This window comes from Erythrolamprus reginae, chromosome 2, assembly GCF_031021105.1.
Source record: "Erythrolamprus reginae isolate rEryReg1 chromosome 2, rEryReg1.hap1, whole genome shotgun sequence".
In the NCBI taxonomy this organism is placed as follows: domain Eukaryota; kingdom Metazoa; phylum Chordata; class Lepidosauria; order Squamata; family Dipsadidae; genus Erythrolamprus; species Erythrolamprus reginae.
Genome location: NC_091951.1, coordinates 297,330,469 through 297,344,330, shown reverse-complemented (window position 1 = coordinate 297,344,330; position 13,862 = coordinate 297,330,469).

Here is a 13,862-nt window from a genome sequence, read left to right as displayed (position 1 = left end):
GCTGATTCAAAAATTGTTGCCCTAGAATGCACTATTTCACCCAGTTGAAAGTTACAAATAATCAGAGACATGAATTTTAGATACAAAGACACCAACATAGAGATTCCAACTGGATTGCCAATATTTTTAGTGCATCTTTAAAGCATTCTTCAAAAACTATTTGTTCCATTAATTCTCTAGAGTGAGCGTTATGTTTTCAAAATCTCAAACACTTACTGATGTTTTAGATGTTATTCTATGTTATTATAATAACAAAAATTTACTGATAATAATTAAGTATACCTCTTTATTACATTTGTTTCAATTAGCGTATATATCTCACCCTCCCTCGCTCCTCTCTCTCGGTCTCTCTCTCTCTGTCTCTCTCTCTCTCTCTCCCTCTTCTCTCTCTTTCTCCACAATGTGAAAAAATTTAAAATTAGTCTGCTAAATAATGCAATGTGATACATAAATAGAAGCAGGATTTCATAAAGTTTCACTGTTTTATACATTATTTTCTTATCATTGATGCTCACAACAAATCTGGAAATGCGTTTATCAATTAATTTTGTCTTATTTCAGGGGACTGCTGTGAAATATATTGTATTCTTGGGAAACATCATTTTACTTGTTCTATTTTATTTAGCAAAGAAATAACAGAGAATCCCATCTTTAATTGTTTTTTTTTTTGCTTTATTTTCATTTTATTTTTTAATTTTGAAGCAATACTCGTAATTTTCTCTAAATGAGCTTTTAAAAATAGGATGCAATTTGTACTTTTGGGATAAGTTATCCTCTATTGGCTCCAAAGAGATTCATTCAGTCACTCAAAATGGATAAAATCTACCTAAACTTAGCAGGAGATCCCCAAATGAAGCTGCTACAATATTGTAGAATCTCTCCCAGGGTAGAGCAGGAAGGGAAGCAGCAAAAAGCTGACAAACTCTGATAGCCAGAATTCCTGTTGTGTGATAGAACTGTGTTCATTAAGTCTAGGAAGAATGTCTAGTATCTAGAATGGTTGTTTTGTCTATTCACTCCATTTCAGGATGAAGGAGAGCTGGATTATTCTCTGTTTCTGGGGGCTTATGAAATGTGATGGGGAGGGAGAAGGCAGCCCAGCTGCATGTTTAAAAGCTTTCTGGGATGGCAGCCACCTTCCGCCCTTGGCCAGCATTTTCCAAAGGCTGTGGGGACAATGGGGGGAGAAACCAGCACAGAAACCTTCACAGCCAATGCGGTTAGAGGTTTTTTGGGCTGGTGGCTCCCTCCAGCCCCTGTCCAGCATCTCCCAAAGGCTGTGGGGACTGGAGGGCAAGAGGGCAGCCAGCAATTTTTGCATGGTGGTTAGAACTATACGAGGGGATGTCACAGAGAGGAGGGGATCATTTTGTTCTCCAGGGCACCAGAGGGCCAGAGGAGGAACAACGGCTGGAAGCTGACCAAGGAGAGATTCAACATGGAGATAAGGAGGAACTTCCTGACGGTCTGTGCAATCAACCAATGGAACAACCTACCAGCGGACATTGTGAACTCCAACACTCTGGACATTTTTAAGACAAGATTGAACTGCCACTTGACTGGTATACTATAGGGTTCCTGCTTGGGCAGGGGGTTGAACTCGATTGCCTTCATGGTCCCTTTCAACTCTAACAATAAATAAATCCCAGCGACCGGTTAGGTCCCACAGCGTTGGCCTTCTCCGGGTCCCGTCAACTAAGCAATGTCGTTTGGCGGGACCCAGGAGAAGAGCCTTCTCTGTGGCAGCCCCGACCCTCTGGAACCAGTTTCCCCCAGATATCAGAGTTGCCCCCACCCTCCTTGCCTTTCGCAAGCTCCTTAAAACCCACCTCTGTCATCAGGCATGGGGGAATTGAAATTTCCCTTCCCCCTAGGCGTATAGAATTTATACATAGTATGCTTGTATGTATGAGTGGTTTTTTAAATTGGGGTTTTTTAGATTGTTTTTAATATTAGATTTGTTTACATTGTCTTTTTATATTGTTGTTAGCCACCCCGAGTCTACGGAGAGGGGCGGCATACAAATCTAACAATAATAATAATAATAATAATAATAATAATAATAATAATAATAATAATTAATAAATAAATAAATAAATAAATAAATAAATAAAAACTTTCTGGGCCAGAGGCCCCCTCCCACCTCTGACAAACGTCTCCCTCCCCACTGCCACTTCCCTCTCCTGCGGCCACCCTGTTCTTCCACCACCGCCCTCTCTTGCGTTTCAGAGGGTCAGGCTTGATTCAGCAGCCAGACTGAATGGATCCTTGCTGGGTTGGCCCAGCAGCAGCAGTAGCGTTTGCAGTCCCAAAGTCCAAGCGGCTCAGTACCTGGTGCTTGCTCTGTTCCAAATCCAACCGCACCAAGGGATCGCAGTCAAAGCCTGAGCATGGATTGCTTAGCCAGAGGCCTCTCCACTTCCCGGGCATGGCTCAATATGCTCTGACTTGGAGCAAAGGGCGACGCAACCAAGTAGGCTGCATATCCGTGCAGCTCAGCAAGGCTTGTCTTTTGGGACTGGCATACTCAGATTCTGTGGGGCTTTTGGGTGATTGCCACCTGCATCCGATTCAGGTCCTGCAGACATGCTGCTTTCTTTGTTCTCCCACCACTGCTGGTCTGGTGCTCACTGGTTCAATTCATCCCAAACCAGGTATGTGTGAGAGAGAGGGGGGGGGAGGGAGAGAGAGAGAGGGAGGGAGGGAGAGCAGTGGGAGTAAGGAAGGGGAAGTATGTGTGTGTGAAAGAGAGAGAGAGAGAGAAGGAGGGAGAGGGAGGGAGAGGGAGGAAGGAAGGAAGGACAGACAGACAGAAGAGAGAGAGTGAAAGAAAGAAAGAAAGAGAAAGAGAAAAAGGGAAAGGAAAAAGAAAAAGAAAAAAGAAAGAGGAAGGCAGGGAGGGAGGGAGGGAGAGAGAGAAAAACCCCTGTGCCAATATTTTTAATTGTTACATTATTTATCATGTGTTGATATTTTACACTGTCCCTACACCTAAGAGTGATTTTACTACCTTTCTTTTGCCCAGGGCTACCACATATTTTGTTGCCAGACATCAGCCATAATACTAATTACTGTTTTGAACAATATGCAGGTTGTATTACATGAATGGCTATTTTAGGTGTGAAGTTATGACTGAAATATTTCTGCACCTATATTGATTCTCACTGTCAGGAAGTTTCTCCTTAGTTTAAGGTTGCTTCTCTGTTTGTTCAGTTTCCATCCATTGCTTCTTGTTTTGCCTTCTGTTGCTTTGGAAAGCACATTGCCCTACCCTTCCTTCTGGCAGCCCCTTAAAAGCCTGTTGCCTATCAAACTCTTGGGTGAAGAATGTCAGCCATTTCCTTCTTTCAGTAATCCATGAAAGTGCATCTATAGCAGAAGTGGGTTCCTCCCAGTTCGGAATGATTTGCCTGAACCAGTAGTGACCCACTGGTGGTGTCACACTGATGTCACGAAGCCGGATTGGTTGGTGCCAGTCCGTGGGCACCACCATCTCTTTTTTTGAATTTTTTAATGTTTTTTTTTCCTTCTGCACATGCATCACCATTTTGTTTTTGGCTTTAAAAATGTTTGGGGGGGGGGTTGCACTGTGCATGCACACATGTGTACATGAGGTGCTCCCACATGGTGTGAGAGGAAGTGAACCAGCAGTGATGTAAGTTGGAACCTAGCCCTGATCTATAGTATGTAGATAATAACATACTATAACTTCTATTCTATTGTTTCTTAGATATATTTTACTATGAGTATATCCTCTATAACTTTCATCACGTATTTTACTATGTGTGTACCCACTAAAACCCTCATTGTGTGTTGGACAAAATAAATAAATAAAATAAAAATAAATAAATAAAATTGAAAAAAGGGAAACAACATTTTTAGAGAACTATAGATACATTGAGGCTGACAAGGAATGACTGACAGGAGAGGGGCCAGGTGAGGCACCTCTTGATGTGAGTGACATTGAGTTGGTCATGCCCACCCAGTCACATGACCAAGCCTGCCCTGCCCTGTCACATAACCACATAGCTATGCCTGCCTAGTCACATGACCATGAAGCCACGCCCACAAAATAAGCCACACCCACAGAACTGGTAGTAAACAAAATTAGAACCCACCCCTCATTCACATAAGATAATACACTTCAAACTAGATTTTTAATTAAAAATCACTTTTTAATTAAAGGGTTGTTGAAGTCAGCCTTTGTTGTTATTCAATGTCATTTAAATTAAATACAGAGAAAAAATGTCAGTCTCTGTTAAGTAAGTATGTACAATAGTTCATTCCTGCTACAAATTTTTACAAGTCATCAGAATTGTACAGAAAGCCTTCGTATTATGATTTTTTGTATTGCCAGGTTGAAATAGTGAAAGTGATAATGGCAATCTAAGTGGTTCAGGGACAAACATGTGCACTTGTTCAGTTGCATATCTTGAACGACTTTAAAAGAATTCCCTTTGTCCAATTTGTCTGACTATAGATGAAGGTGGAATGTGATGTTTATGAAATCCAAAACGTTGTCAATATCCATTGGTGCTTCTTGTATGCAACTATTCTTTCCTGCCACAGCTAGTATTTGGTCAGCTAGAGTTGTTTTGCAGACAAGGGCAAAGTTATGGGGTGAAAATTTCTGTGAATTTCCTATAGTCTCCATCTCCATAATTAATTTTCTTTCTAACTTGGAAGGCTCTGTGTTTTGATCCGCAAGGGTAAACATGTGGAACAGATAAACAATGGGTGGAGTTTAGAGAAGAAAAATGGCATTAGTTAGGGCAAGTTAATTACTCGTTCCCCAAATCCATTTTCCCAGGAATAAATAAAATGTCAGTTAAGACATAAAACTGACAAAGAATGTTAATTAGATACCAAGAACAGCAGAGGAAAGCTAGGATGTTAGGTGATAGCACCTAAGGCAAATAACACATCAATAGTAATGTCTATTCAAGGAATACATAGCTTTTGTCTAGCTCAGTTAACTCTTGTCTTTATAACACTACCCTTATCATCGTACATATCCAATTGGCTATTCTACTGTACTGATCATAGATGTAATGTAAATAGCATTAATCTGCAGAAAATACTGTATAATACGATTGCAACAGCAGCCCTTTTGGGTTTGTTTTTGTTGATTCAAGTACTTTAATAAAATATTTGAGACTCAGTGAAAGACATGTTTCATCCCTGTTATTAAAGAACTTCCTGTGGAAATTTCTCCTACAGTTTATTAGCAGTCTTAGTTTTGACCAGTACTCAGAGAGTTATTTTAATAGGATTACTCACAGGGATACATGCATGCTTATACATCAAATAGCAAAGTGGCCATAAGCAGACATCAACAGTTCAATCCACTGGAAGGATTAAATTAAAATCCTTGATATCCTTGGCTAGATTAACCCTGTTGAAGTTACCAAATTGGTAAAGATCTACACCATACTACATTCATCAGATTCATGTTCATATCCAACCTTCTGTGGTATGAAGATTCCTCACTGCTTATCCTCATTATGTCCCCTCTATCTCATTCCCACTTCACCACAGAAACATCTAAAACCTGTAGGAACCCACCAATGGGATTAAGCACTAACATCCTAACTCTCCATTCTCTTCCTCTTTCTTTCTTTCTTTCTTTCTTTCTTTCTTTCTTTCTTTCTCTTTCTTTCTTTCTTTCTTTCTTTCTCTTTCTTTTTTTCTTTCTTTCTTTCTTTTTCTTTCTTTCTTTCTCTTTCTTTCTTTCTCTTTCTTTTTTTCTCTTTCTTTCTTTCTCTCTTTCTTTCTTTCTTTCTCTTTCTTTCTTTCTCTTTCTTTCTCTGCCCTCTCTCTTTCTTTTTCTGTTGAATATTGAGATTGCCTGCTTGCTCCAAGTTCTGCTGTTCAAGTGGGAAAAGGGAGACCTCTGATTGGCTGATTGTGAGACATTCATCACTCGAGACTTCAAGAAGAGATTGGACTGCCATTTGTCAGAAATGGTGTAGGATCCCCTGCTTGAGCAGGGAGTAGTGGTGGAATGGATGATCTATACAAGGTCCCTTCCAACTCTGTTAATCTGTAAATCTTTTTTTTCTTTCACACAGAGTAATCTATCTCTCATAAATTGATAGTCCTATCAAGGTATACATCTACCTAGGTATCTCTCTATCTTTCCCACTAGACATACCTTTGTTATTTTTTTATGTATAGTCAATTAGGGAATAACTGCCTGACCCTCTTCCAAATGTTATAATGTTCTGGACTTGAAAAAAAGTCCTTTTTGCCTAGGCAAAGGAGTCTACATATCTCATCAAGATCCTCCCGTTTTCTCTATCAATTCGTCCATCGATCCACATATTCAACTTCATTCATTCATTCAGGTGGCCTTTTAAAGCACTCTGACTTTGCTTTACAGCTAGAAGCAAAGGATTGAATGGCTGCAGAATTTATTTATTTAATGGATTTAGATGATTGCCCAACACAAAAAACATGTCTCTAGGTAGCAAACAGCAATAAAACAGAATTAGAGAATCACCAGTAGCAGAATATCCAGAAAATAGACAGAGTGCCTCAGGGATTAACCAAGTCTGTAGAGGCAAGCAGGATTGCAGGTTTGTTCTTACAAGACTTAAGAAGCAATTCTGGGAAAGAAAATTATATACAAGGGATGCAATCGTTACAAAATAAAATAGGAGATAAAATATAATTGGGGGAGGCATTTGAATTGGCTTGGTTGTTTTTCTGCTTTTTATTGTATTGTTTACAAGCACATTGATGTGCACCATTATTATTAATAAAAGCTTCCATTGCAGTTCTAATTATCTTTGTTGGACAATTAACACAATTCTGACAATATTGTAAATACATCTTTCCTTCTTTGAAGCTGATCAAAGGTGATGAAAAATCATTTTGTTCACGCAAAAACTCATTTAGCAGCTTTATAGAAAGCTTGTAATTTGCATTGAAGCCCAGATACTGTATATGTCTTTCTGTCTGTCTATCTCTTTCATCATCCGCATTCTGAATTTGACTTCATTGGTCAAATGAGGATCATAAGCAGTTGCACAAAATCTAAGCAGTTGCATAAAATCCACTCTTCCTTGCTGTCTCCCTGTCTTGAGCCACATTGCACCACCAGTCCTATGAAAGCAGGAAACCTTAGTGAAGGAGCACAACAAAACTATGAGAAACCCACCTCTTCCTGTGCATGCTGAACATCCTCATTTATCAATTGGCAAGCTTAAATCCTCTATGGCATTTGTTCAACAGTAATCTAACAACTTTGACATCAACACACAGTGAAAAGGCAAATGGACTGTTGAACGCCCAGATACAGGCAGTTATGTAGATGAACCTACACAAAAGGTGCCAGGTTTTGACCTTCCTCACTGTTGTGGTTAGCTCTGGCCCAGGTCCTACCCCAAGGAATGTGCAGGTAGATGTGGGGGAAACATCCACATGCCGCAGGCCTGTTTTGCTCCCAGTAGAATCTGCCGACGAAGCCTCCTCTGACCAAGGAAGCGTGAGTGACAGGGAAGAGGGGAGTTTGGCAGACAGCCCAGGAGGAGATAAATCATCTGTATCATCCTTGGATTCTGAACAAGAATTAATGACACATCCACGCATGCGTAGAGTGATGCATAGGAGACAACAACTGAAGGATTATTACAAGAGAAAATGAGGCCACCTGTGGTTGGGTGGGGCTGCTGTAATTAGTGCTACAGATAAAAAGAACAGCGTGCTGGTTTAGCCTTGTGGCAGTTTATCTGATTCATTGTTTCATCAAGATCGTGGCTTTTGTGCTGTTCAAGATTGTGTGTGGACTCTCTGGACTTTAGAATTGGACTCAATTTCCCAGTTATTGGGTGAGCAATTGAATTGCATTTAACTTGTGCCTTGTGCGTACCAGAAAATCCCTTTGATATTTAAAAAGGGAGCTTTTTCTGTGTATAAAACCTTTTAGGTCTTACTTTTATCGTGTGGTGCCTGTCTTCCTGGACTAATTACTCTGTAATTACGGGTGGTTGAAACACGCCGGCAGAACACTCACCAGCATTGGTCAATTCTGAACAGGATCCGTAATCAACATCTTGTCTGCCATTGTTTAAGTGGAGTCTTATCTCTACCCCTGAGTGTGACTGTGGTGCTCCTTGACAAAATATCCACCACATTGTGCCTGAATGTCCATCAGGAGTTACACCTGCCCAATGCCTGATTTGTTCAACATAGACCATCCTGTCTTTGAATGGCCAGGTGCACTAGACAATAACACTTGAAGTCCATGTATTTGCCATATGCTAAATAAATAAATGAATTTGACCTGTTTTCACAACTCTTATGAGAATTTCCTCTGCCTTTTACTGGAGCCATTTCGGTCTTCTTAGAAAGATCAATGGGGTTTGGGTAAAGAAGAATACAGTATGGACTTGTCTGACAAAATTTGTTTTTGCTGATGCAGCATCATTCCCAGGAGGAAATTTTTTTTTCATGATGCACAGCACTGGTCCAAAGAGGACATCAAACAAAGACTGAACCAGGAAGAGCATTTTAGAGTCAGGAAAAAAAAACCACGCCAAACATTGCTCATGATAACTTGATTTTATTTCACTGAGCAAGAAAATCTACCCAACACTCATTTTCTTTTTGAATGTTCCAACTTGTATTTTAATTACATAGAATGACCTCTAGTATAATAGAAATAATAAATGAATGAGGTGAGGAAAGGGAGTTATTACCTTTTTAAGTGGCCAAAGTACAATCCATGAAATGCTCCAAAATTTGTGCAGATTTTTGACTGCTGCAACCAGGTCTGTTTTATGATGGCATGTAGACCTCTCCCTGTTCCTTTGTATTTAAGCAAAATGATTTTGGTTTCTGGTTAATAATAAATTGACATTACACCATGTTATGTTTTCAATGAACAATGTTCATAAAACTAAAGGACAGTTTTCATGGCTTTCGGGTTTCTATTCTGGAAAGAATTATTTTGACAAAAGAGAGGAATCACATGTCAGATCTATCCAATTTGTCACCTAGCAACTCTATGGACATTTCTGCCTAGCTGTGTATTTCCCACCATACTCCCTGGCTTTTCTTTTCTGTTTTTTAAAGCTGACACAGAATTCTCATCCATGTTACTCTTCAGGATTCCCATCCACATTGCTAACTGTAGTAGGCTGGTACCTGTTGTGGTTGGCTTACAGTCAGGCCCTCTGGCAACAGACTTTGAGCCTGATGAACTGGGGCCATCTGGGCATGGTCGGCCTGTGTGGCTGCCAGAGGAGTCAGAAAGAGAGCCAGAGGAAGAGGGATAGTCTGGGTAGGTGGAGCTTACAGAGGCTATAGAACCCCCAACTGGGGATTTGCAGCCTCCAACCTGGGCTTTGCCAGGGTCTGAGGACAAGGAGATAAGGCACCCGATCCTGAATGTTTGGGTGAGAAGAATGCCAGGGCGGCATGAACAGTTAAGAAAGCTCAGAAAGAGGAAGTGAGTTCAGCTGTGCATAGTCTGCACTCCCTGAGTGTTTCTGGTCCTTCCCAACCTCAAAGAAGTCAAGTGTTATTGGATGGCTATAGTATGGATCGTTTTCCCTGTGCCTGCCATTTCCTTTCAGGGATTGGTCCTGCCTCACAAGATACCCATGTTTGTTCATAGGTTCCCTTCTCCAGCTTGTTTTGGGGGCCTATTTCAGGAGCTAGTGCAGTTTAGGTTAACTGCTGAAGAGCTTGACATTCTCCAGGGATAAAAGAGCAGTGTAAATGCTTGAATGATGTCACAAGTGGAAGAGAGTTGAGGGATAAAAAAGTAATGATTTTGTAATATTTATAAATTATAAAATTGCAGAGCTGTAGGAGAACACAAGGATCATCTAACCTATATACCAAATTCTTCAGAGTATAAGATGCACCTTTTTCCTCCCTTAAAAGAGGCTGAAAATTTGGGTGCATCTTATACTCCGAATGTAGCTCTTTTTTTCCTGAAGTTTTTTTCCCCATCCATAATGAGGTTCTAATGATCTTCCCGGCTTCCTACTCCATCCAAGGAAGTTTTTACCAGCCCTAAGTCTTTGCAGGCTTGTTTTCAGTCCTACTTCCTCTGCAAAAGGTGTTTTCAGCCCTAACGAGGTGTTAACAATCTTCCTGGCTTCCTATTCGCTCCGAAATAATTTTTACCAGCCCTAAGTCTTTGCAGGCTTGTTTTCATTCCTATTCCCTCTGAAAAAGGTTTTTTAAGCCCTAACCAGGGGACAAAATAATGTGCTGAAACTGAAATATATCCACACAACACCCCACCTCTTATCATCCACAACTTCCTAAATCCCCCATCTCTTATATGCTCTGCAGACACAGATTCAATCTAGGTGTCCTTACAAAATAAATTTCCCCTGCCCCTAAAATATCTCAAAGATATTTATTGGGTTTATAATGTTCTTCACAATCAGTATCCCATATATGGTTGAAATATAGCTGTCCATCCCATGTCGCTGGTTTATTGCAGAAGGAACATGTACAGTTAGCAATGTAGATTTTATTTATTTTATTTATTTTTATTTATTAATCAGATTTGTATGCCGCCCCTCTCTGCAGACTCAGGGTGGCTCACAGCAATAATAATACAATGTAAACAAATCTAATATTTAAGTTAATTTAAAAAGTTAATTTAAAAACCCCAATTTAGAAACCAATCATACATACTAGCATACCATGCATAAATTTTATAAGCCTAGGGGGAGGGAAAGTGTCAATTCCACCATGCCTGATGACAGAGGTGGGTTTTAAGGAGCTTACGAAAGGCTAGGAGGGTGGGGGCAACTCTGATAACTGGGGGGAGTTGGTTCCAAAGGGCCAGGGCCACCACAGAGAAGGCTCTTCCCCTGGGTCCTGCCAAATGACATTGTTTAGTTGACGGGACCTGGAGAAGGCCAACTCTGTGGGACCTAACTGGTCGCTGGGATTCGTGTGGCAGAAGGCGGTCCCGGAGATATTCTGGATGCAGCCATTTATAAATTGCCTAATTTTAATCAAAAGAGTAAAAAAACCAAAAGAGTATTGGAAACATAGTCAATTTAGATAAAAAAAGCATTGATTTGTTATGACTCATTAACTTGTCAATACCTTATGTTTCCATAGCATTTATGTTAATGGGCCTGTTTGCATCTCACCAATTCTGGGCTGAATACACTGTCTACCTAATTTTTATAGCCATCATGCCCAGTTACAACCCTATATCTAATTATACCGTTTGCAAAATGCATTTCTACATATTTTTCCCCAGTGCTGCCTTTTTCCTTTTCTCTTCCATTAAACAGGAAATGTTCATTTCTTCTGCTGTCAGCATCTCTTTTTGGTCTGTTGGGGAAATATTTAGCAAGGTATTATCCTCACAGCTCATTAGGGAATTAGTCGTTTGTATATGAGTATAGATGCTTTTGGCTTTCCTGCAGGAAAAGCCTAGCAGTCTTCCAAGAAAAGCTCTGAACAAAAATGCATTTCTAGCAGTGCAATCAAAGAAAGCAAAGGGCTTTGCATATTAAGGGCCTTTATTTGCACCGTTCTCTCTTTTACATCTTTTTATTGATTAAATTCTCTGATACGTACACCAAGAGAGAACAAGGTAAAGATTTTTTAAAGGGTAATTGAGAAGTGAATTCTTTTGTTAATGCTATTCAAGGATATGTAACTGAAGCTACATCTTTCAGAGTGGCCACAGAGGCAAAGTAACTACTGCAGACTCCATAAAAATCAACGTGAGCTTCATGATTATATCTTTTTGTTTAGAAACAACAGGTCCCACAGACCAATCGTGCATATATATAGATTTTTTTTGTTTAAGGATGAGGGAATGGGAGGGGGTAGAATCCTTTGCAATCACAAACCTCCAGGAAAATTATTTCTTACTATTTGATATTTGGAATTGTGGGGAAAAAAGCTTTGTGTTGAACTAACCTTATTCTTTTGACTTCATATTTTTGTATGCAACTTTTGATCCATAAAACCGTTTCAGTAGAGTTGCTAATGGATTCCATGAATTATATCCCTGTCTCTATCATACTATATCAGTGATGGCGAACCTATGACACGTGTGTCAGCACTGACACGCGGAGCCATTTTAGGTGACACGCGGCCGCCGGAGAAACAGGGAGCTTAGAGTGGTGAAGATGCAAATCTCCCCGCTTCCCAATTTCCCACCGACTGCAAGTACAGCAACTGCAATTATTATTATTATTTTTCCTCTCCCCTTAATTTTGTTTTGCACCAATTTTTTAAAAAATTGCGCCGGTTGCAATTTTAATTTCACTCCCAGGGCTATTTACCCGGGGTCCTACTTTGCTTACATTAAACTGCTCATCCCATATCGCTCCGCCAGGAAATCTACTCCAACCTCCCCTCCCCTCCTTCGCTTCTTTCCCTCCATGAGCAGCGCATGGTGTCTCCTCACCTTGGGTCGATCGCATCGGGGAGGGCTGAATAACTTAATTGCCGTTTCTCTTATAGCTGTTACAGGTAAACCCTTACCGGGTTATTAATTTGTAATTAAAAAAAATAATGCTGGGCTCGCAAAAAAGAGAGTGGAAAAAAAAAACCTGCGTAGACGTCGCGCCATTTGCACCCCCCACCGCGGAGGGAAAGCATTTGGCATCGGCACCGCCAAACACCCCCCCCCTCCACGAGCAGCAAAAGCCTGAACGACGGAGCCGAAAGGCAAACGGTGCACCCCCCCAGAAGCAGCAAAAGCGTAAGCGGCGGGGCGCGCCGTTTGCCTTTCGGCTCCGTCGTTCAGGCTTTTGCTGCTGGTGGAGGGGAAGGTGCCAAAGGCAAACGGCGCGCCCCGCCGCTTAGGCTTTTGCTGCTTCTGGAGGGATGCACCGTTTGCCTTTCGGCTCCGTCGTTCAGGCTTTTGCTGCTGGTGGAGGGGGGGTTGGTGGTGCCGAAAGGCAAACGGTGCACCCCGCCGCTTAGGCTTTTGCTGCATCGGCGCCCACCCCACCAGAAGCAGCAAAAGCCGCCCTAAGCGGCGGGGCGTGCCGTTTGCCTTTCGGCTCCGTCGTTCAGGCTTTTGCTGTGCACTAACTTGTTGACGTCCCGGATCGCGGGGAGGGGAGCTCTTCTCCCGCCAAGCGCCGGCGAGGCCCTCCCAATGCTTGCCCACCCAGGCCCCGCACTTGGAGCCGGGGCAACGGGCCTAGCCTCAGCTTACTTGGCCCTGGCACGGCCGAAGCGTGGGGCGGAGTAGGCGGCGGCTGCTTCAGGCCCGCCCCCGAGCTGAGCTTCCTTTGGCTTCCTTTGAGGCAAAGTTGCAAAGCTCACCTGCTGCCTCAAAGGAAGCCAAAGGAAACTCAGCTCAATGAGGATCGGCTGTTGGTCTCTTCAAGCTGCTGCCGCCCACTGCGGAGATCCCTTCGCCCGAACAGAGGCGGCGGTGGCGGGTTCAAGGGACCAACAGCCGGTCCTTTTCGGGGCTGCATTGTTGCAGCGTCTGAGGCCGCCTCCGCCTCCAGGCGAAGGGATCTCCGCAGTGGGCGACAGCGGCAGCTTTAAGGGACCAACAGCCGGTACTTTTCGGGGCTGCGTTGTTGCAGCCTCCGAGGCCGCCCACCGAGGAGATCCCTTCTCCTGGAGGCGGAGGCAGCGGCGGCCTCAGATGCTGCAACAACGCAGCCCCGAAAAAGACCGGCTGTTGGTCCCTTGAACCCGCCGCCGCCACCTCTGTTCGGACGAAGGGGTCTCCGCAGTGGGCGGCAGCAGCTTGAAGAGACCAACAGCCGATCCTCATTGAGTTGAGCTTCCTTTGGCTTCCTTCGAGGCAGCAGGTGAGCTTTGCAGCTTTGCCTTGAAGGAAGCCAAAGGAAGTTCAGCTCGGGGGCGGGCCTGAAGCAGCCGCTGCCTACTCCGCC